Here is a 21,831-nt window from a genome sequence, read left to right on the forward strand (position 1 = left end):
TGTGCCTCCCCAAACAGCCATGTGTGGCCCAGCCCCCAACCCCTGTCCGACCCCACCCTGCTTCTCACCCCAGATGGCCCCCTCGGGACTCCTACCCTATCCGACCCACCCTCCCTGTTCCCTGTCCCCTGACAGTCCCTGTCCCCAGGACTCCTGCCCCATCCACCACCCCCTGCTCCCTGTCCCCGACCGCCCCCAGACTGGCCGCCGCCCCATCCAACCCCTCCTCTCATTCCTGACTGCCTCCCCCAGGACCCCTGCTTCATCCAACCACCCCTTCTTCCTGTCCCCTGACTGCCCCCCCGCCACCCCATCCAACCATCCCTTCTCCCTCTCCTTCCTGACTGCCCCCTCCAGGACTCCTGCCCCATCCAACCACCCTTTCCCCCTGTCCCCTGACCATCCCCGGGACCCCTGCCCCCATTCAACACCCTGTTTCCCGCCCCCGGACCGCCCCGGCCCCTATCCATACCCCTGCCCCCTGACCACCACCCCAAACTCCCCTGCCCTCCAACTCCCCCCCCCCCGCCTCCTTACTGAGCTGCCTGGAGCACTGGTGGCGCTATAGCCACGCCGCCCAGAGCACCCGGTCAGGCTGCAGCTCTGCAGCTGTGCTGCCCGGCAGCCCAGAGCATTGCACCGGTGGCATGGCTGTGGGTAAGGGGGAACAGTAGGAGAGGGGATGTGGCCCGCGGGCCAGACGTGACCCACCTCTGGTCTATACAGTGCCTTGTATAATGGGGCTCCAAACTTGGAGGGTCTGGAAGACCTGCCCAGCAACATAAATAAGATGCAACAAGCAAGTGTAATAAAAGGAATGAAGGAGGGAGGGAGGGAGGATGTGGGTAACTAGCTTTCTCCGTTAAAAAATAAAATAAATATTTAGAAAACCAGAGAAACTTCAGCTGATCTCTTCCTAGTCTTAAATCAAGCTTCTACCATGGAATATACATTCAAGATCCCTCTAGAATCAAGAAAATAAATTATTTTCTTCTGATAAAACAAAAGCCTTTTGAAAACAGACTCGGCTTTAATAATCTAACCAAAATAACAGAACAAATTAATGTTTTTATTTTAACTCCATTCCTCCCTATTCCTTACCTTCATTTCCCAAGTTTCTCTGAAGTAGGCAGTAAGGTTTTTGGGGTAAGGGCTCTTTTTCTGCCCCAACTTCTGTTAAGTTACATGCAAAATTATGGTACTAGATATTTAATAATTCTCTCAAAAAAGTTCCTCTTACCTGCTAGTTTACATTTCACAGTTTGGAATGGAAGCGAATAGAAGCATCTACCTAGTTTGTACACTTTGTTGTTTTCAATAATCTTACTGAAGCCATAATCAACATAGCACACCTAATAATTGAAAGAGAAACATTTATTTTTCATATTACAAGTATGTTAGTACTATTTTAATAATTTATCCAGAATACACACACTTGGTGGACTTACTATTTAGTGATCACATTTTTATACAGCCAGCTATTAATAAAAATCTGTTTCTCATTAACATGGTATATAATTTGCAATACCATTATTTGAAAATTCTTCAAACTAATTTAATGTCAATAAAAAAAAGTTTAGAAAGTGCTCCACACCCTTTTTCTCTTTCCTGAAATCACTGCAAGATCAGCGTTAGCTATTCCTTGGAACATCAACACTTCAAAAATGATAGCGCTTCTGAGTACGTATTGCCTCAGAATGGTACAGAAGATGGCAGTGAAGTGGTAATTCTGAATTTTTTAGCTTTTGTGGGTTTAAGCCAGACCCTTTAATAATATTTCAATGGAGTTCTAGGTATTTCCTTTTTATTTTTATAATGAGAATGGAACCTTTTTGATTCTCATTTCTGATAATTACACGGTTTCAGAATACTGCAGACTTCATACCATCTCGATAAGTAAATTATTTAATCAGTGGGAGAAAATGGCTGATGGTGGTTGGAACAGAAGAAGCTACAGTGATGCTTCCTGGACACTACGGTGCTAATAAGCGATGGTCACATAAACACCACCCTATATCGGAAACCTACTGACCGCTATTCCTACCTACATGCCTCTAGCTTTCATCCAGATCATACCACTCGATCCATTGTCTACAGCCAAGCGCTACGATATAACCGCATTTGCTCCAACCCCTCAGACAGAGACAAACACCTACAAGATCTCTATCATGCATTCCTACAACTACAATACCCACCTGCTGAAGTGAAGAAACAGATTGACAGAGCCAGAAGAGTACCCAGAAGTCACCTACTACAGGACAGGCCCAACAAAGAAAACAACAGAACGCCACTAGCCATCACCTTCAGCCCCCAACTAAAACCCCTCCAACGCATCATCAAGGATCTACAACCTATCCTGAAGGACGAGCCATCGCTCTCTCAGATCTTGGGAGATAGACCAGTCCTTGCTTACAGACAGCTCCCCAATCTGAAGCAAATACTCACCAGCAACCACACACCACACAACAGAACCACTAACCCAGGAACCTATCCTTGCAACAAAGCCCGTTGCCAACTCTGTCCACATATCTATTCAGGGGATACCATCATAGGGCCTAATCACATCAGCCACACTATCAGAGGCTCGTTCACCTGCGCATCTACCAATGTGATATATGCCATCATGTGCCAGCAATGCCCCTCTGCCATGTACATTGGCCAAACTGGACAGTCTCTACGTAAAAGAATGAATGGACACAAATCAGACGTCAAGAATTATAACATTCAAAAACCAGTTGGAGAACACTTCAATCTCTCTGGTCACTCGATCACAGACCTAAGAGTGGCTATCCTTCAACAAAAAAGCTTCAAAAACAGACTCCAACGAGAGACTGCTGAATTGGAATTAATTTGCAAACTGGATACAATTAACTTAGGCTTGAATAGAGACTGGGAATGGATGAGTCATTACACAAAGTAAAACTATTTCCCCATGGTATTTCTCCCCCCCACCCCACCCCCCACTGTTCCTCTGATATTCTTGTTAACTGCTGGAATTAGCCTACCTGCTTGTCACCATGGAAGGTTTTCCTCCTTTCCCCCCCCTGCTGTGGGTGATGGCTTATCTTAAGTGATCACTCTCCTTACAGTGTGTATGATAAACCCATTGTTTCATGTTCTCTGTGTGTGTGTATATAAATCTCTCCTCTGTTTTTTCCACCAAATGCATCCGATGAAGTGAGTTGTAGCTCACGAAAGCTTATGCTCTAATAAATTTGTTAGTCTCTAAGGTGCCACAAGTACTCCTTTTCTTTTTGCGAATACAGACTAATACGGCTGCTACTCTGAAACCTGTCAGTGATGCTTTGTATCAGCTTATACAGATGGTCTCTTGTTTTTCTGAGCTATACACTGCACCATGCTAACTTCTTGAAGATCACCAGGCTCAGGGATAGCGATTTAGAAGCCTTTCTGAAAATCTGATGTACAAGCCAGTCACTCCAGAAAGTCAGACTTCCAGATTTCTTGTTGAAGTGATACTTGAGAAAGTAGGCTGTTCTTGCAACGCACCTCCCTACTGTGCAACCAAGTGCAATTAGCTGTAATCTGGAGAGAAATCAGCGGTATGTTAACTTCTATTGTCCTTGCAGTTTTTCTGCAGCTAATGCTAAAGCCTTCGAATACTGGACAGATTCCCCCATCTCATGACTTCCTAGCCGAATGAGAACTCAGTTTTGGAACAGATACTTAAAACTGCGTGTGTCCACTTGACTAATTTGTGAAAGGGAGTAGTATTAGAAGTGTGTTTAGCAGATCTTAGTGGAAGTATGTCATGTTGACTAGGGAAGTAGAGACTGCAAAAAAAAAAAATCTACAATTTATGATTAATTAGTATATCTACATATTTCACAGTAGCAGCCGTGTTAGTCTGTATTTGATGAAGAGAGCTGTAGCTCATGAAAGCTTATGCTTAAATGAATTTCTTAGTCTCTAAGGTGCTACAAGTACTCCTTTTCTTATATCTACTGTGATGGGGCAAGGCCAGATGGCTATGGAAGAGTAGTCTTACTGAGATCCGGGAAGTGGACGGGCGAAGCCTGTCAACCGCTAAAGGATCCCCCCCAACCTAAAAGGGGGATCCACAGGACCTAGATACCCAACAAATTCCGGGGGACAACTAATGAAATAACAGGGACAGGAGTGTGGTCAAAGGGTCAAAAGAAGGGAACCGGACGGGGACACCGAGCAGAGAACCCCAGACACTGCCCACTGCTCCTCAAAGGCGTCAAGGGAGTCAGAGGACGCCGCCCAGAGGAACTCTGCCCGGATGCGTGAAAGGACCGAGGATCAGAAATAGGCCCCACAGTCATAGGAGACTCCATCGGCCAACCTCCTCACTCTGGTTTTATAGATGGCCATTTTAGCTAGGGCCAGGAGGAGGTTGACCAGGAGATCCCGTGACTTTGTGGGGCCATGGATAGGGAGTGCATAAATAAGAAGGTGAGGGGAGAAGTGCAACCAAAAACGTAATAAAATATTGGTGAGGAGCCAGAATAGGGGCTGCAGCCTGGCACACTCCAAGTATGTATGCGCCAGGGTATCCCTCACGCCGCAAAAGGGGCAGGTGTCTGGGAAAGAGGTGAACCGCGCCAAGTACACGCCCATGCTCACGGCTCCATGCAGGAGCCGCCAACTGACATCCCCTGCGGGCCTCGGGACTAAGGTGGAATATAGGCTGGCCCACCGGGGCTCCTCACCCTCCAAAGGTGGCAGGAGGTCCTGCCATTTTGTATCGGGGCAGGACACGAGGGTGAGGGCATGAAGGGTGTGGAGCACGAGCATGTATAGATGTTTTCTTGGCGCGGTTTGAAAGCAGACCGGCTGCATCTCTTGCAGCCGGCTTCCAGTGAAGGGGTGAGGGGGTCGGTTGGGTCCATGGGGCAGGGGTCCAATTAAAAGGTCTGGCGGGCCTGGGGTAGGGGGTGGGCGGGGCGTGCCCTCGTGCAGGACCCGGTTGAGATAAACCCGAGCAGCGGGTGGCAAAGCGGCCTTCACCTCCTGAAGTATGCGCCGGGGAGTACAAGGTCTGGAAAGCCCCATGCGCTGAGCAAGTGTCAGGGGATCCAGCCAGTCTCCCCAGTCATAGTCCAGGAGGTCTCCGACTCTTGTGACCTCTGCCAGGACCAACCTCTGGTGCACCGAGCGGGACTCCGCCACCTGCACACGGAGCTGGGGGTTGTGTAGCAGGGGCTCCGCGAGGACATCTGCCCCCTCGGTGGCCGCCACAGACCTGGTCGTTGAAAAGAGTTTCCAGGTCCAAAGGAGGTTCTGGTAGAAGACCGGCAGCCCGGAGAGGTCTCGCGGAAGACCTCTCGGATGGAGATAAAGGAGCTGCCGGTCGTATCGGAGCCCTCGGAAGCGGCGCAGGAAGGTGTGCGCCAGTATGCTCCATGCCGGACTACCTGCACCATAAAGGAGCCTCTGCAGGGTCTGGAGGCGGAAGACGTGGACCTGAGTAAGCAGACATTTTAGGCCCTGCCCTCCCTCCTCCAGGGGTAGATGGAGAACCTCTGCAGGGACCCACTGCAGTCCTGACCAAAAGAACTCCAGAATCGATGTCCGGAGGTTGGCCAGGAAAGCCGGGGTCGGGACCAGGGTGTTGAGCCGGTACCAGAGCATGGACAGGACTAGTTGATTAAGTACTAGCGCTCTCCCTCGAAGGGAGAGGCACCGGAGTAGTCCTGTCCATTTCTGGAGCCGCTCTATCACCCCGCCCTCTAAATTCTGCCAGTTCTCCGGCGGAGAGGGATGTGTGGCAGAAAGATAAATGTCAAGATAGAGCAGCGGACCCGTGCTCCACCGGATGGCCTGAAGTGCGGGTGGGAGCTCGCCTGCCGCCTGAAGCTCGCCTGCCGCCAGTCCCCCACCACCAAGCCAGAGCTCTTGACCCAGTTGACCCACGTGGAGGAGGCTGCCAAATAGATGGCCTGGCAAGCCTCCACCCGCGCCAAGTTGCCCGGGTCCTGGACCACGAAGAGCACGTCATCAGCGTACGCCGACAGGACCAGCCACAGCTCTGGCTCCCGCAGCACCAACCCTGTCAACCTCCTTCGGAGGAGACAGAGGAAGGGTTCGATCGCCAGAGCGTACAGCTGGCCCGAGAGGGGGCACCCTTGCCATACTTCTCGCCCGAAGCTGACCGGTTCGGTCAAGGTCCAGTTGAGCCTGACCAAACACTCCGCAGAGGTGTACAGTGCCCGGAGAAAACCCACAAACTGGGGTCCGAAGCCAAACGCTTGCAGAGTGCTCAGGAGATACCCGTGATCCACCCTGTCGAACGCCTTCTCCTGATCTAAGGACAGGAGGGTGAACGACAGACCATCCCTACCCCCGAGTTCCAAAAGGTCCCGGACCAGATATATGTTGTCGAAGATGCTGCGGCCCGGGACGGTGTAGGTCTGGTCTGGGTGGACCACGTCCGCCAGCACTGACCCTAGCCGCAGCGAGATTGCTTTTGCCACAACTTTGTAGTCCGTGCTGAGGAGCGAGACGGGACGCCAATTTCGTAAATCGCGGAGGTCCCCCTTCTTCAGCAATAAGGCGAGCACGGCTCGCCTGCACGAAAGAGGGAGGACCCCACTCTGCAAAGACTCGGCCCAGACGGTGACTAGGTCTGGGCCCAGGACATCCCAGAACACACGGTAGAACTCCACAGTCAGCCCGTCCATGCCCGGAGATTTATTGGTGGGCATGCGACAGAGGGCTTCCGAGAACTCAGCCAGAGTGAGAGGCAGCTCTAGCCGGTCTCGGTCGCCCGCGCTGACCGTCGGGAGCTCCTCCCAAAGCACTCTGCAAGCGTTAGGATTGGTCGGATCCGGGGAGAAAAGGCTTGCGTAGAAGGCTCTCGCCCTCCTGCACATCTCCACCGGATCTGTGAGGGGGGTGCCATCTTCTGCCAGTAGGCAGATGACATGTTTTTTAGCCCCCCTCTTTTTCTCCAGGGCGTAGAAGAAGCGGGAGCCGCGATCCATCTCCTGAAGGAGACTGATGCAGGATCAAACAAAGGCACCCCGGGCCCGATGGTCCTCGAGGGTCCGGAGCTCCTCCCGCTTCTCCCGGCACGCTCCGCAGAGGGATGGATCCTCGGGGCTGGTGGCCAGATGCCTCTCCAGCTCTAAGACCTCCCGTTCCAACTGCTCTATCGCCACATCCCTCCGTCGGCTGGTGCCCTGGGTGTAGTCACGGCAGAAGAGCCGGGCGCGCACATTCCCTAGGTCCCACCACCGCCGCGCCGAGGGAAAGGCACGCCGCTGCCCTCGCCAGGCCAGCCAGAACTCCCGGAAGGACGCCACGAAGCCTGCACCCTCCAGCAAGCTGCTGTTAAAATGCCAATAGGCCGGCCCCGGCCTCTCCGCGCAGAGGGAGGCTGTCACGGTGGCTATATGATGGTCAGAAAAAGGGGCCGGCCGGATGCTGGATGAGTGGGCTCGTGAAAGATGAAAGCGTGATAAATAAATGCGGTCCAACCGGGAGTGGCGCGACCGATGGGCCTCCACCCGGACAAAGGTGAACGTGGAAGTGTCATCCGGGTGGTGGTCGTGCCAGACGTCCACCAGGGAGTGGTGTTCGACTATCTCCTGGAGGACGGCGACGGCAGCCGGGCTCTGCTCGGTCCCCGAGCGGTCCCGCTCCTCAAGGGTGATGTTAAAGTCCCCTCCCAGGACCAGGCACTCCTGAGGATCCAAGGTGCCGAGGAAGGCGGACGCCTGCTGATAGAATTGCAGCCGCTCTGGGCTCTCTGCCGGGGCATAGATGTTGACGAGGTTGACTACGAGCCCCTCCATGCGGACCCGGAGGTGCAGCAGGCGGCCCGGCACAGCCTTGGCGACCCCCAGCACCTTGGGCCGTAGGTCAGGGGAGAACGGGGTCGCCACTCCAGCCGTACGAACTGTGAGGTGGCTAAAGTAGACCCTGTCCCCCCAATCCAGCCGCCAGCTGTCTTCAGCAGTAGGATCCGTATGGGTCTCCTGCAGGAAAACCACAGAGTACCCCCCGTCCCGAAGGAAGGAGAGCACCTGGGACCCATCCTACAGCCGCGGGTGTTCAATGTTGCGATGGTAAAAGGTGCCATGAGGAGGGCTGGGGGGAATCCTCGCTGGCAGGGACACTCGCAGCTCCCGATGGGCCGTGCAGCAATCCGTGACCCACCCCGTAGGTGAGTAAGGAGTCACGAAAGAGGCGGACCCGCTGGTAGGCCGCGGCGCCCTGCCTCCCAGTCCTTTTACCCTCCCCCATGAGGGCCCTTGCGGCCCGGAGGATTTGATTAAAATCCCCCCATCGCTGGAGAGCAAGCTGTACTTTGTTGCGGGAGCCACAGATGTCTTCTAGAAACTCCCACAACTCCTCTTGCAGCGCATGGGGGGCTGGGGTTATGGTCTGGTTACTCCCCAACGTGGCCCTTGGTACAGCCCCGTGGCCCACCGAGATGGGCAGACAGGGTCCGGACCCCCGGCGGGGCTCCTGATGGGTTGACCTGAATGCTGGGGCGATAGGGGGCGGCGGAGGGAGGATAGCAGCCCCTGGGGGGTTGGGACGGGCAAACACAGAGGCCGCCCCCTGGGAGTCATCTGTTGGAAAGGGGAAGGAGACAGTCCCAGGGGCGGCAATAACATCTCGGGAGGTGGATGGGATAAGGGCGGGGCAGAGGTAGAGGTGAGAGTCTGGGCGGGGAGAGGGCTCTCAGTGATGCCGGGCGCAAGCTCTATGGTGGATTTGGCAGCCACGGCATCAGGGGGTGGACTCTCTCCTGTAGGACCCTCTCCCGGGAAGGAGGTCGAATGCTCCTCACCAGCGAGGGCTGCCCCTGGTGGCTCAGGTTCCAGCCGCGTGGCACTGGCCGTCGCCTCAACAGGCACGGCGGCTCTCAGCGGGGTGCCCTCTGCAGCCGGGTTGATGGAGGAGTCCAGGGGCTCCTCGGAGGTGGGAGTGGAAGCAACGGTTAGGGGGAGGGAACATGGGGAAAGGGGGGCTGGAGTGAAGTCGCCCAGATCAAGGCCCGCTAGCATAGGGTCGTCCTCCCCCTGCGTGACCGGGGTCAGACCCAGGGCCTTGATCTCCTCATATATAGATGGGAAATCATTTTCCGCCACCACGGGATTCTCCCTGCCGGCACCTGACGCGACAGTTGTTTCGGGGCGCACTGGGGTTTCAGATGGTGCCTCGGGGGTCTTGGACGGAGGAACTCCCGTGGAGGGGAGATACCACCTTCCAGTGCTGCCACGTCTTCCCCAGCCGGCTCTGGTGGATGGAGCACACCCGTGGGTAGAGCGGAAGGCTTGGCATCGGTGCCCCCCTTCCTGGTCTTCCGGGGGGCCTCCGCATCAGATGGAAGGAGCGGAGCTCGAGCCTTCCGCTTACCCCGCTTACCCTGGACTAGGGCCCAGCCCTCCATGGCATCATCCGGGGGCTGGCTAGCAGGGGTTGTGTCAGGGGGCAGAGGCAGTGGCTCAGGGACTCGAGGGGGTAACGGTGGGGCAGCTCAAGGGAGGGAAGATTCCCCTTGGGGTGGGCCCGCTCCCATGCCTGGCGGTGTCCCTGCTGCACCCTCCTCCACAGGCCCCGCCAGATTGCAAGCAGCGGCGGTGGGGCTCTCCCGCTCGTCTGGGCATAGTTGGGGGGGTGCCCCTTGGGCCCGAGTGGGAGCAATGGTAGACTGGGAAGGAGGAGGGGCGGTTTCAGGCGCCGGGCAGCCAGGGGCGTTGGCGATGATGGGGCCGGTGCCCTGCCGGGGCTCGGGGGTCCCAGATGCCCCTCCTTGCCGGGCCAAGGGGCAGTCCCTCCGGATGTGCCCCATCGCCCGGCAGAGGTAGCACCGGGCCTCCCCCGTGGAATAATGCACCCGGTAATGGGCCCCCTGGTAGGGGACTAGGAAGGACCCCTCCAGCGCCTCTCCGTCGCGCGCCGCCGGCGGCAGTTGAAGCTGCACTTGCCGGCGGAACGAGAGGACGTGACGGAGGGCGGGGTCTTTGCAGCCCAACGGGAGAGGGCTGATGACAGAGATGGGCTTCCCCAGGGTAGAGAGGGCAGGTAACAGGGCGGCATTGGGGAGAAAGGGAGGGACGGAGGTCAGGACCAGGCGGATGCCCAGGTCCTCTCGCGGCTCTAAGGGGACGAACACGCCCCCCACCGCCAGGCCCTTCTCCACCGCCTCCTGGGCGGCGGCCTCCGATGCTAAGAAGAAGACGACCTTGCCATACATTTTGGAGGCCGCCACAATGGCCGTGGGCCCCATCACCCTCGCCAACGCCCGCACGTAGGTCTCCACGTGGGGCGAGGCGGGCACCAGGAGGCAACAAACGCCGTACTTCCTGGTCATGGTGGTAAAGGGGCCCCGGCCTCTCTAGATGGTAGTGGAGGCGGTGGGTAGGAGAGATGACGTAGCGGCAGACGGGGGGGCTGCCGCCACCTGGGCTTACGCTCTGGGGGCCGGGGGAGGGACACCCGCAGAGCTGGTGGAGGGAACAGCGGGGAGGGACGCCCCAGCCGGTGGTGGGGCCGGGGCATTGGGGGCAGCCCCTGCCATGGAGGGCCTGGTCTTTTTAGTGGGGCCCTTCCCCTTCTTTTTCCCCTGGCCCTTCCTGCCGGCTGGGGGGGCTCCCCCCGAATCTGAGGGGGTGAGAGACGTGGCAGCAGTGGAGGTCACCCAATGCCCATCGCTGCTGGTGCCCCAGCGGGGGTGGTGGCAGATGGTTCGGCAGCGGAGGTAGAAGCTTGGGGGGGTGACGGAGGGGCATGCGGGGGAGGGGCAGCTCGGGCTGCTGGAGGGGCCCCACCTGTCTCATCCCCCACCATCATGAGCAGGGTGGGAAGGGGAGACACCAGAAGGAGGAGGGGAGAGGGGAAGCAGGTCGACCACTCCTCCCCGCTAGGCTGCAGGCAGGGGAGGAGGGCGCCAAAAGGGGTGGGCTGGATGGGGGGCAATCAGGGGTTAGGGGTCAGTCACCGACACAAGGTGGAATTCCGGCTCCTCTTGGTGCACTAGGGGAGGGGGGGATACAACAACATTGGGGGTGCAGTGAAGAGGATTGAAACTAAAATGGGGAGTTGCACAAGCGCATGGGAGGGGGCATGGGCACACGGAGCGAGGGGCTAAGCGGTCTGGAGGTAGAACAGGGAAACCAAGGGGCTAGCTTCAGAGGCTGGGGCAGGGCAAACAAACAAGCTGCAGGAGGAAATGGGCGGGGCAGGCAAACAAACTGAAGCTAGTACGTGGGGCTGGGACAAAAGGGGGGGCAAAGCTACAAGTGGCAAATGGGGCAGGTAGTAAAGGGCAAAGCTGTGGGGGTAGACAGTCCGTGGGGGGGCACATGTGCCCACGTGCACTTGCACAAGTCCTTTTTTTTTAAGCTGGCTGCTGCTTCTGGCCCAAAGGGTGGAAATAGGGCATGGCAAGCCAAGCAAGCAGCTGAGTCCAGAGGCAGGAGCTGAGGCAGATGGTATACAGCCAGTGGGGGTGGTGGAGGGGGCAGCGGTGGTGGTAGTAGTGGTGGGGGTTGGGGGGGACAGAGATGGGTCGGGGGGCAGTTCCACACCACACCCTCTGTGTCCCTACAAACACAGTCAGGACCCCCACCACAAGAGCACAGTTTGAAAATTACTTAGTCTTAGGGCCCCTCCACGGTGGTCTGCAAAGTCTCTAGGTGCTCCCCCACTGGTAGATGGTCCTCTTTTTCTCCTCCTCGGGCTTCAGCAGCTCCAGGCAGCAGACTCCACAGCAGCAGCAGCAGCTCCAGGAACTCCAGGTGGTGGTCCAGGTGGGCAGAAAGGACCCCTCTCAGGTGGTGGTGGTGATGGTGTCCACAACAGCAGTGGCTAGGGTCCCTCATTCCTCCTCTCTGGGGAGTGGGCTAGCAGACCCCCCCCCCCCCCGGGGCTGCAGTTGGAGCAGTAGCAGCACCCGAGAATGGAGGGTCCAGCAACCAGGTAGCAGAGAACGGGGGGGTGGTGTCTGGCCCAGCCAGGGGAGCAGCTGGAGCAGCAGGGAGAGCTTAGGGCCTAGCAGCAGGAGTAGCAGCTTCCCACCTCCCTCCAAGCTAGAAGGCTGTGGGAGAGTCATGGGAGGGAGAGAGATTCACTCCAGGCTAAACAAATCCCAATAAGACCAGGATAAGTTAAATGGCAGCTGCTCCAGGTCAATTAAGACACCTGGGGCCAATTAAGAACTTTCCAGAAGGCAGTGAAGACAGCTAGGTTGATTGGGACACCTGAATCCAATTAGAGGTTGGCTGAAACTAGTTAAAAGCCTCCCAGTCAGTCAGGTGGGTGGGCATGTGAGGAGCTATGGGAGGAAGTTGCGCGGTTGGAGAGGCTGAGTAGTACACACCATATCAGGCACAAGGAAGGAGGCCCTAAGGTGAGGGTGAAGTGGAGCTTGAGGAAGTGAGGGCTACTGTGGGGGAAGTAGCCCAGGGAATTGAACATGTCATGTTTCTAAAAGGTCAGCTACCATAGCTGATACTATTAGGGTCCCTGGCCTGGAGCTCGGAGTAGAGGGTGGGCCTGGGTTCCCCCCGCCCCACCTTTGCCCCCTGATTAATCACTGAGACTGGGAGACAACAGAGACTGTGCAAGGAAGGATAACTTCTCCTCATCTCCCTCGCTGGCTTATGATGAAAATGGCTCAGTAGCCTGTGACCCTTGTCTCTAGAGAAAGAAGGGTTACTTGGAGGGTCACCATGAGCCTCTGAGGCTAGTGAAATCCACCAGGAAACGCGGGACCCATGGAGGCAAGGACAGAGCTTTGTCATACTACATAGTGACACTTGACACGAAGAACTTGAAATTTTTCTTAAAAACTCTTCTAGTTCAGTCATGTTCTAATTCTTTAAAAGTAAAGCCCCCCAAAATACAACTGTGACTCTAGAGAACACAGAACAAGAAGAGAAACTGCAGCACTGTGAAAAGTTTAATCATTTTGTTCAAGGTATTTTAGTAACTAGCATGCTGAGTACAACAACAGGAATACCCACTCGGTGTAAGTGAGCCTAAGCACCACTGTTAACAAGCTGCAAAAGACACAGTAAGAATGGACTTGTGGTAACTGCACTAGGACTTGATTCAGGAGATCAGCATTCTAGTTATCTAGTGGCATTTACGTTCTGTATCTGGAAGATGGAGATACTACGTCCAAGTTTCATAATGATGCATAGGATACATTAGTATATTAGAGATACCAATGAACACAGAAAAGCCTAAAATAAAAATAAGGAAAAATGCAACAGACCATTTACTTTAGCGGCAATGCTGTAATTATTTTAAAAACTACATTTGTTTTTCATGTAATGAAGAGCAAAAGCAATTTGTTGCTGAGTACTGCAAAGTGATTCTTCTGTGATAAATGCACAGCTATTATCTGTATTATTATTATTTACACTAATTCTTTTTCACAAAAAGTGTCAAAATGAAAGACTTGCTTGCCTTTATTCTATTGTCTTCCACTGAAATTATCTGAGCACGCAACCAGGCATCTTCCTCAGCATGTACAGCGACAAGTTGTCCAATGCTTACAGACTGCATTAGCAATACTGTGGGATTCTGACTATAATATTCTTTCATCTCATCTTCCATTAGTTCTTGAGCAGCAGAATAGTCTTTGCCCACATTCCTACAGTGTGTCACAGGAAACAAATCCACCAAGGGGGTAAGTACAGCAACAGAAAATTTGAGCAGATGCAAAAACTGAAACAGAAAAGCATACATGTAGATATTTAGTCACATCAGCATCTGAACTTTCCTTCTCAAAAAATGAGGATACAGAAACAGAGTTATAGTTCTTACAGAAGCGAAGAATTAGTAGTACTGTCTGAAGCTAGGTAAGGATCTAATGAGAGATGCAATATAACTATTTTCAGAGTAGCAGCCGTGTTAGTCTGTATTCGCAAAAAGAAAAGGAGTACTTGTGGCACCTTAGAGACTAACAAATTTATTTGAGCATAAGCTTTTGTGAGCTGTAGCTCTTTTTGCAAATATAACTATTTGTGACACAAATTGGATTTGATTGTAAGTGTCCAAAAAGAAAATTTCTAGTGGCTCAGTCTAGTGGCTGTAGCTCACGAAAGCTTATGCTCAAATAAATTTGTTAGTCTCAAAGGTGCCACAAGTACTCCTTTTCTTTTTGCGAATACAGACTAACATGGCTGCTACTCTAAATCCCTCTTAGAGAGCAAACTATCCAAAGCACATTCTTCTTCCCATGGCAAAGACCTGAAATCAAGGAGCAAGTCTATCTAGGTCTGGAAAGTGAATTAACTTGCCCACAAAGAGAAATATTTCATGCCATTTCCAAGGACAGGCAGCTTGGACTCACCAGGATGTCTACCTCCTGAAACCAATTCATTCATTTACTTCCCAGATATCACTGGGGAATAGAATGAAACCTCTATCTACCATGATCACCAATGTGAGATTCCATTAACCCTTCATATCAAGATGGATTAAATACAGAGGGCAACTTCCACCATACCATTCGAGCTTCTATGCTTCATCTTTTGAAGGGGATAGAAATGGAGAAGATCAATAGTCTAGGACAAGACTGTTGCAATATCTAGCAAGAGACGTGGTGTTCTCCCTCAGAATTCAAACCCAGCTGGGCTTTTTCACCTTACTTCATACCAGTAAAACAGATCTCATGCATCACCAGGAGCAAAGCTGAGCTCTGCTTGTCCTAAATAACAGTCATACCAGGACAAGGGTATAATCTCTCCCTACGCACACATCTCTAGGTCTACACTACATCATTTACTGTGGCACAACTGCACCAATGCAGGTGTGCTACTGTAATGCTTCTGATGAAGACGCTCTAAGCAGACAGAAGAGATCTCTCCGATGTAGAAGCCATGTACACAAACATTCCACACAAAGATGGACAAGCTGTCAGGAACAGTATCCCTGATAATGTCATGGCAAACCTGGTGGCTGAACTTTGTGACTTTGTCCTCACCCACAACTATTTCACATTTGGGGACAATGTATACCTTCAAGTCAGTGACAGTGCTATGGTACTCGCATGGCCCCACAGTATGCCAACATGTTTATGGTTGACTTAGAACAACGCTTCCTCAGCTCTCGTCCTCTAACGCCCCTACTCTACTTGGGCTACATTGAAGACATCTTCATCATCTGGACCCATGGGAAGGAGGCCATTAAGGAATTCCACCAGGATTTCAACAATTTCCATCCTACCATCAACCTCAGCCTGGACCAGTCCACACAAGAGATCCACTTCCTGCACACTACAGTGCAAATAAGCGACTGCCACATAAACACCACCCTATACTGGAAACCTACTGACCACTATACTTACCTGAATGCCTCCAGCTTTCATCCAGACCACACCACACAATCCATTGTCTACAGCCAAGCTCTAAGATACAACCGCATTTGCTCCAATCTCTCAGACAGAGTCAAACACATAAAGGATCTCTATCAAGCGTTCTTAAAACTACAATATCCATCTACTGAAGGGAAGAAACAGATTGACAGAGCCAGAAGAGTACCCAGAAGTCACCTACTACAGGACAGGCCCAACAAAGAAAACAACAGAACGCCACTAGCCGTCACCTTCAGCCCTCAACTAAAACCACTCCAGCGCATCATTAAGGATCTACAACCTATCCTGAAGGACGACGCATAACTCTCACAGATCTTGGGAGACAGACCAGTCCTTGCTTACAGACAGCCCCCCAACCTGAAGCAAATACTCACCAACAACTACACACCACACAATAAAAACACAAAACCAGGAACCTATCCCCGCAACAAACCCTGTTGCCAACTCTGTCCACATATCACAGAACTCTGATACCATCATAGGACCTAACCACATCAGCCACACCATCATGGGCTCGTTCTCCTGCACATCTACCAATGTGATATATGCCATCATGTGCCAGCAATGCCCCTCTGCCATGTACCTTGGCCAAACCGGACAATCTCTATGCAAAAGAACAAATGGACACAAATCAGATGTCAACAATTATAACATTCAAAAACCAATCGGAGAACACTTCAACCTCCCTGGACACTCAACAACAGACTTAAAGGTGGCAATTCTTCAACAAAAAACTTCAAAAACAGAGTCCAATGAGAAACTGCAGAACTGGAATTAATTTGCAAACTGGACACCATCAGATTAGGTTTGAATAAAGGCTGGGAGTGGATGGGTCACTACAAACACTAAAAACGAATTTCCCCGCGCTACTTTCTCCCTACTGTTACTCACACATTCTTGTCAACTGTTTGAAATGGCCACCCTGATTACCATTACAAAGGGAATTTTTCCTCCTGTTGATAATAGCCCACTTTAATTGAATTGTCTTGTTAGAACTGATCCCAATTTGGTAAGGCAACTCCCATCTTTTCATGTACTGTGTATGTACATCTTCCTACTGTGTTTTCCACTCCATGCATCTGATGAAGTGGGTTTTAGCCCACAAAAGCTTATGCCCAAATACATTTGTTAGTCTCTAAGGTGCCACAAGTACTCCTCGTTGTTTTTTACTGAATCTCATGATTGTCACAGTGGCTATGAAATTTTAAATCTAGAAGAGCTACTGAAATAGATATTGAATTCATCCAGAACAAGCAGCCTTAGCAACACCTAACAGCAACTGGGACAGAACTTTGGTCAGCTCATATAGGAGCTGAAATGTATTGAGAGCATCCTACTTCAACAATACCTTAAGTTTAATACACATTACATACTCCAATGAAGCCAATTTTGGAATGGAGTTCACTTACATCTGAGATCAGAAGTAAAACAGTCATCACTTAAGTAGATTATATAACATTCTCCTCCACCTTCTCTGTGTCAGACATAGGGAATGTTCCTCTGACAAACAATAGACAAGTTCAACGACAGGAGAATGAGCTGCTCATTCACAACCTGAGCCTTCAGGGGAGGTTCTGTATTATGTACAGGCAATGGAATAAGATTAGCTATAGATATTTCTGCTTCAGGTTGGGAATATGCTGGGCTACATAAGCTGTACTAGAAATGTAACTTTTAAGAACTGGAACAGATACGTGATGGATGAGCCTACACCCCAGAAAAACTTGACAGAGGATACAGGGCATATAATCCAAGACAATGCTTTCAAAGTTTGCGTGCAGAAAACTACATTGATAATCAGGGTCATCAAGCAGTCCTTATTGAGAAGAGGAGTAAGTAGGTGGTGTGGATGTCAGCGTGTGTGACAAGCAGAAATTGTGTTAATCTCAGAACACATTATTCTGAAGGTCTTGGAAAGCCTGTGTTCAAAGCAGCAGTGATTAAGCAGCGTTGAAGCCTCCCTAATGCTCTCAAACACTGAAGTGTTCTGTCCTGCTCCTTGTTGAGGAGGAATTTTTCCTTGCTCTTCCCATGTTGACTCCATAGAAGGAACCTAAGAAAAAAGATCATTGATCTGAGCTGATGCAGCAAATCTGACACCCATGTGGAAGTGTGAAATGGATGGAGCCAAAGTGCATGGTGCTAAGTATGAAATGCCTGCTGAAACTGTTTAAACCCAATGGCATTGGCAAAGTGACAAAAATGGTACAACACTGTCTCTGGAGAAAAAACCCTACGCTAGACCCAGTACATACAGAGTAGACTTTTTAAACATAAGCAGTTCCCAAAACGTAATTCTTCATGTCAGAATCCATCCACTTTGAAGAGTTAATCTCAAACAGCTAAAAGCATAAGTGACACACTAAGTGTACAATAAATTATTAATGTTGTCAAAATGAAAAATAGAAAAGTGTTCAGCATGGTTTCAGATCTGACAGAACACAAAGCTGTGGGGAGAAAGACAGATTCTGTGCACCCCCCCCTTATTGATGCAAAGCATTCAATCTGCATGGATCGATTAATGTTCTAACATACAAGAACTCCTCCTTGCTTCCATTGGCCATTCCCCCCCCCAAAAAAATCATCCCACAGTTACTGCCACCAGTTCAGATTTACCAGTATCTTTGTTTTTTAAATTAATGTATCTGAATAACTGAACTCTTCGAGGGCTCCCTATATTTTCAATCCCGTGTAGTAAGTGTATTGCCATTTTTTAATAACCTAGGCTCAGTCACAAACTCAAGTGGCCTTTTCTTTATGTTGATCAGTGAGTTTTTCCATTCAGAGAAAGTCTGGTATACCATCTTGGTTAAAAATTTTGGCACAGACTAGTTTACTGGTTTTAGAGCCAAGTTCAAGATAAAATTACAACCACCCCCTGCAATTGAAGCACTTAAATACAAAATAGAGTAAGAACTTGCTTGAGGTAAAAGACAATGTGAATGGTGTTAAGGCTCAGACTGAGAAAGAAAAGTCTTGTCCTCTAGTCACATTTTGCCCATAAACCCAAAATAGATGGCTGTTTCTGATAGAATTAGCATCATAATGGGTTAATCATCATTAGGCTTCAGAGTCAACACTCATTTAGAACAGTATCCATCTTTCTACAGACCAACATCACTGTTTTGAGGCACTTAATTGTCTCTTTAACTAAAAGGATTGGAAATTTAGTTTTGAAATTTAGCAAAAATTGGTATAATTGATCACACACACACACGATCAATTTTACCAATTTCTGCTAAATACTAAAAATGTATAAGGGATTTGGAACCAAATAATGCATAAAGGTAGTCTATTTAAATGTCTCCCCCCACCCTTCTTTCCTCCTATATTGCTCATCATACCTTGTATAATTAGGCTAATAAGCTCTTGAGAGACAGTCCTTCCCCCCAAAGTATTTGTAGAGTGCTTAGCACAATAAGGCCCAGATCCTGATTGGGGCTTTTGATGATTACTGGAAAAAAAATTAAATGTAAGCTTAAACTCTGCAGAAACTGACTTAGCCACGAGAGGAGTGTCGATACACCACTCTACCTAGTATCTGCTCAGTTCATTCTGAGGTGCTATGTAAAGTAATTTTCAAGGTTTGTAACTAAACTTTTTCGGATGAAAAGTCAGCAGAGTAGCTGCTATATATGTATTTCACAGAGATTACATTTTCTACATTCTATCATAGCTTAAAGACGACGAGTAAACTTACCATGGGATTTCCTGACACAAAGCAGCCACTTTATATAGGTGTCAGAGTAGCAGCCGTGTTAGTCTGTATTCGCAAAAAGAAAAGGAGTACTTGTGGCACCATAGAGACTAACAAATTTATTAGAGCATAGGCTTTCGTGAGCTACAGCTCACTTCATCTTATGCTCTAATAAATTTGTTAGTCTCTAAGGTGCCACAAGTACTCCTTTTCTTTTTATATAGGTGAACATAGAAGCAGCAGCAACCCTTTCTAAAGCAGCGGAGCTATTTTAACATTGGTTCTCAGAGGACTAACCCACAAACAAACATGCAAACAGTTCAAAGCACTATTAGATCATTGCGATATTAAAGTGCACATTTTAGTGCACAGTCATTGTTCTCATGTTTACATTACACTGCAGTTTTCCTTTATATTTGAACAAATACACCTAGACTAAAGGATAAAGGGTCATAGTTTTAAGAGAGTCAGACATAATAGGAAGGTGACATCTGAACAGTATGATGAAGAAGAAGAGGAGGACAATTTAAAAGCCCTATTTTCCAATGACAGTTGAACAGCCTCAGCCCTTCTCTGCTTCTCTCTAAAGCTTACGCTGGGATTAGTTCAATGAATCTTCACTGAGCTCATTTCTGTTCAATTTTGCAATAGCAAACTAAATATTTTTATAGTATTTTAAATGTGTTAGTATTGTTAGTAACTATTACATTCTGGTAGTGCAGTTTTCTGTTGTTCTATTTTCTTTTGTAAAATAGTTTTTTGTGAGCAAAATAGTGAGGAAGTTGATTGTGCAGAATGATCTCTGGATTTTAGAAAAATGAAGAAAGAGTGTGAAATAAAGACTTGCCTAATAACAACTTCATTAGTGTTGTTCAGTTCTACCACCAATACAGATGGAGATGCTTCCGCCGGAATGATTAAAGGAGGGACCATTGTATTTTCTGGACTCTGCTCTTTTCCATTAACTGAGAGCACTCTTGCTCAACCATTATCTTCCGATCTTCATGGATATGGACACTATCAGTGGCATTCAGATTCTAATCAACGTAATTTTTGTGGTTTAGCATAGAGGATTGCCTTTTTAGGGCTGTCACTTATCTGATTGACAGTACATATATCAGATAATAAGTCAAGATTATTCAGAGCATCCTCAGGAAATTTTACTTTGTATGTGTCTTCATACACCTTGGGAAGTGCATTAGCCCAAAGACTATTGGAATACTTAAACAAAATTTCTGCAACTTTCTATTTGAAGTCACTATTCAGAGAAGCTGATTTGGTCTCCATAACTGGCTTTACGAAAGGATCTGCTTTTGAAGAAGTAAGGTTCTGAGATGTCCCTTCATGGTCTATGCCACTCTTCACTAAGTGTTGCATTTTCTTAGCAGGATAAAGGAGTACATCTGTATGCCCACCAGTGCATACGTTTTCCACCTTGAAAAAAGGAAAGCCCAGTGAGACATTGACCATTTGTAAATAATCGAACCTAAATATTTTAAGAATGAACAACTATGCATTTTAGACAATCTTAGGAAGATATCTACAGGGATTTAAGCATGAGCTATTTTGTGTAATGATTTCCCTTAATATCTCCTTTTCCCTTTACAGGGGGCACTGAGCAGGAAAGCAGGACACACAGCCTTCCCAAAGTGAACACTGGATCTACTTACTACATTAGGAGGTGCTTAAAAGCAAGTTTCCTCTTCTACCCCTCTGATGAGCAGAACATAATCCAATCTACTCCAAAACTGATTTTCCCAGCCTTGGACCCTAGAGCCCATTATTTTGCATTGCAGTGAAATCAGCACGGATCTCATCTCCTCGTTGACAGTTTTAGCAGAGGACCAACTCAAGCATGAGATATGCTCCTCTGCTCCAGATCAGCTCGGTTCTTGGATTGACTTTTACTAAATCAACAAGTGCACTTTGGAGGCCTATCAAATCTAGAGTAAGACCTCAAAACCTCCTCAAAGCATTCCCAGGGTCTCTGAAATTTGTCCATTAATGACCTCTCCACTTTGAATGAGGCCCCAAGCCCCTCCACAGGGGAAGAATATTAAAATATGCCAAGTCCCCATTGATGAGGGATTTGGCAGTGCATTTTTAGAGAGATTGGAGCCCTCAGGTGAGGCTCCTCTCTGGAGACTGACTGCTGCCACATTGAGGAGAGGCCCTCAAGAACTTGGCCCTCAGGAGTTGAAGAACTCATTTTTAGAAGCCCAGAGATGCCCTATGCAGGAAGGGGACTGTCTAGCCCAGAGAGCCATCCTATTAATAAGCACACTGGCATTTAGGGCAAGGAAAACCAGGAATGTAGGGTGAAGAGCCAGAGAAGAGATGGAAATGTGAACAATGAGATACAGAAGAAGCAGAGATGAGATAGAATGTAAATAAAGAAAACAGACTAAGATCACATGCAGATAGATTAACTTGAGGGATTTAATGAGCTGTTTAAACTCCCATTTGACTGAAGCAGAACCAAATTAAAACAAAGATTAAAACAGAACTGGTAACCATTGCTGTACATGGAACTTTGTACAGACTCCCACTTGAAGAACCCACCATTAAAAAACAAAACAAAACAGAAAAAACACACCAGTGAAAGTCAGTCTCAATTCATAATGGCTGAGCGACGATGTTGTTACTCTGCAGGCTTCCTCCACCGAATGCAGAGGCTCTAGCAGCCCAGGAGCCAGCAGCGATCCCCTCGTGGAGCATGCTAGGTCTCCGGAAGCGGCTTGCCCATTTCTGTGAACACCTTTTTAAGGGTACTGGTCTTAGAGACCGTTTCCTTTACACTTGAAGT

General features: G+C 49.6%; 1 pseudogene; it reads right to left on the reverse strand.

Moving 5' to 3' along the window:
* Positions 1 to 21,831, reverse strand: part of LOC119856427 — a 59,469-nt pseudogene that overhangs the window by 14,783 nt on the left and 22,855 nt on the right.

This window comes from Dermochelys coriacea, chromosome 5 (assembly GCF_009764565.3).
Source record: "Dermochelys coriacea isolate rDerCor1 chromosome 5, rDerCor1.pri.v4, whole genome shotgun sequence".
NCBI classification, from domain to species: domain Eukaryota; kingdom Metazoa; phylum Chordata; order Testudines; family Dermochelyidae; genus Dermochelys; species Dermochelys coriacea.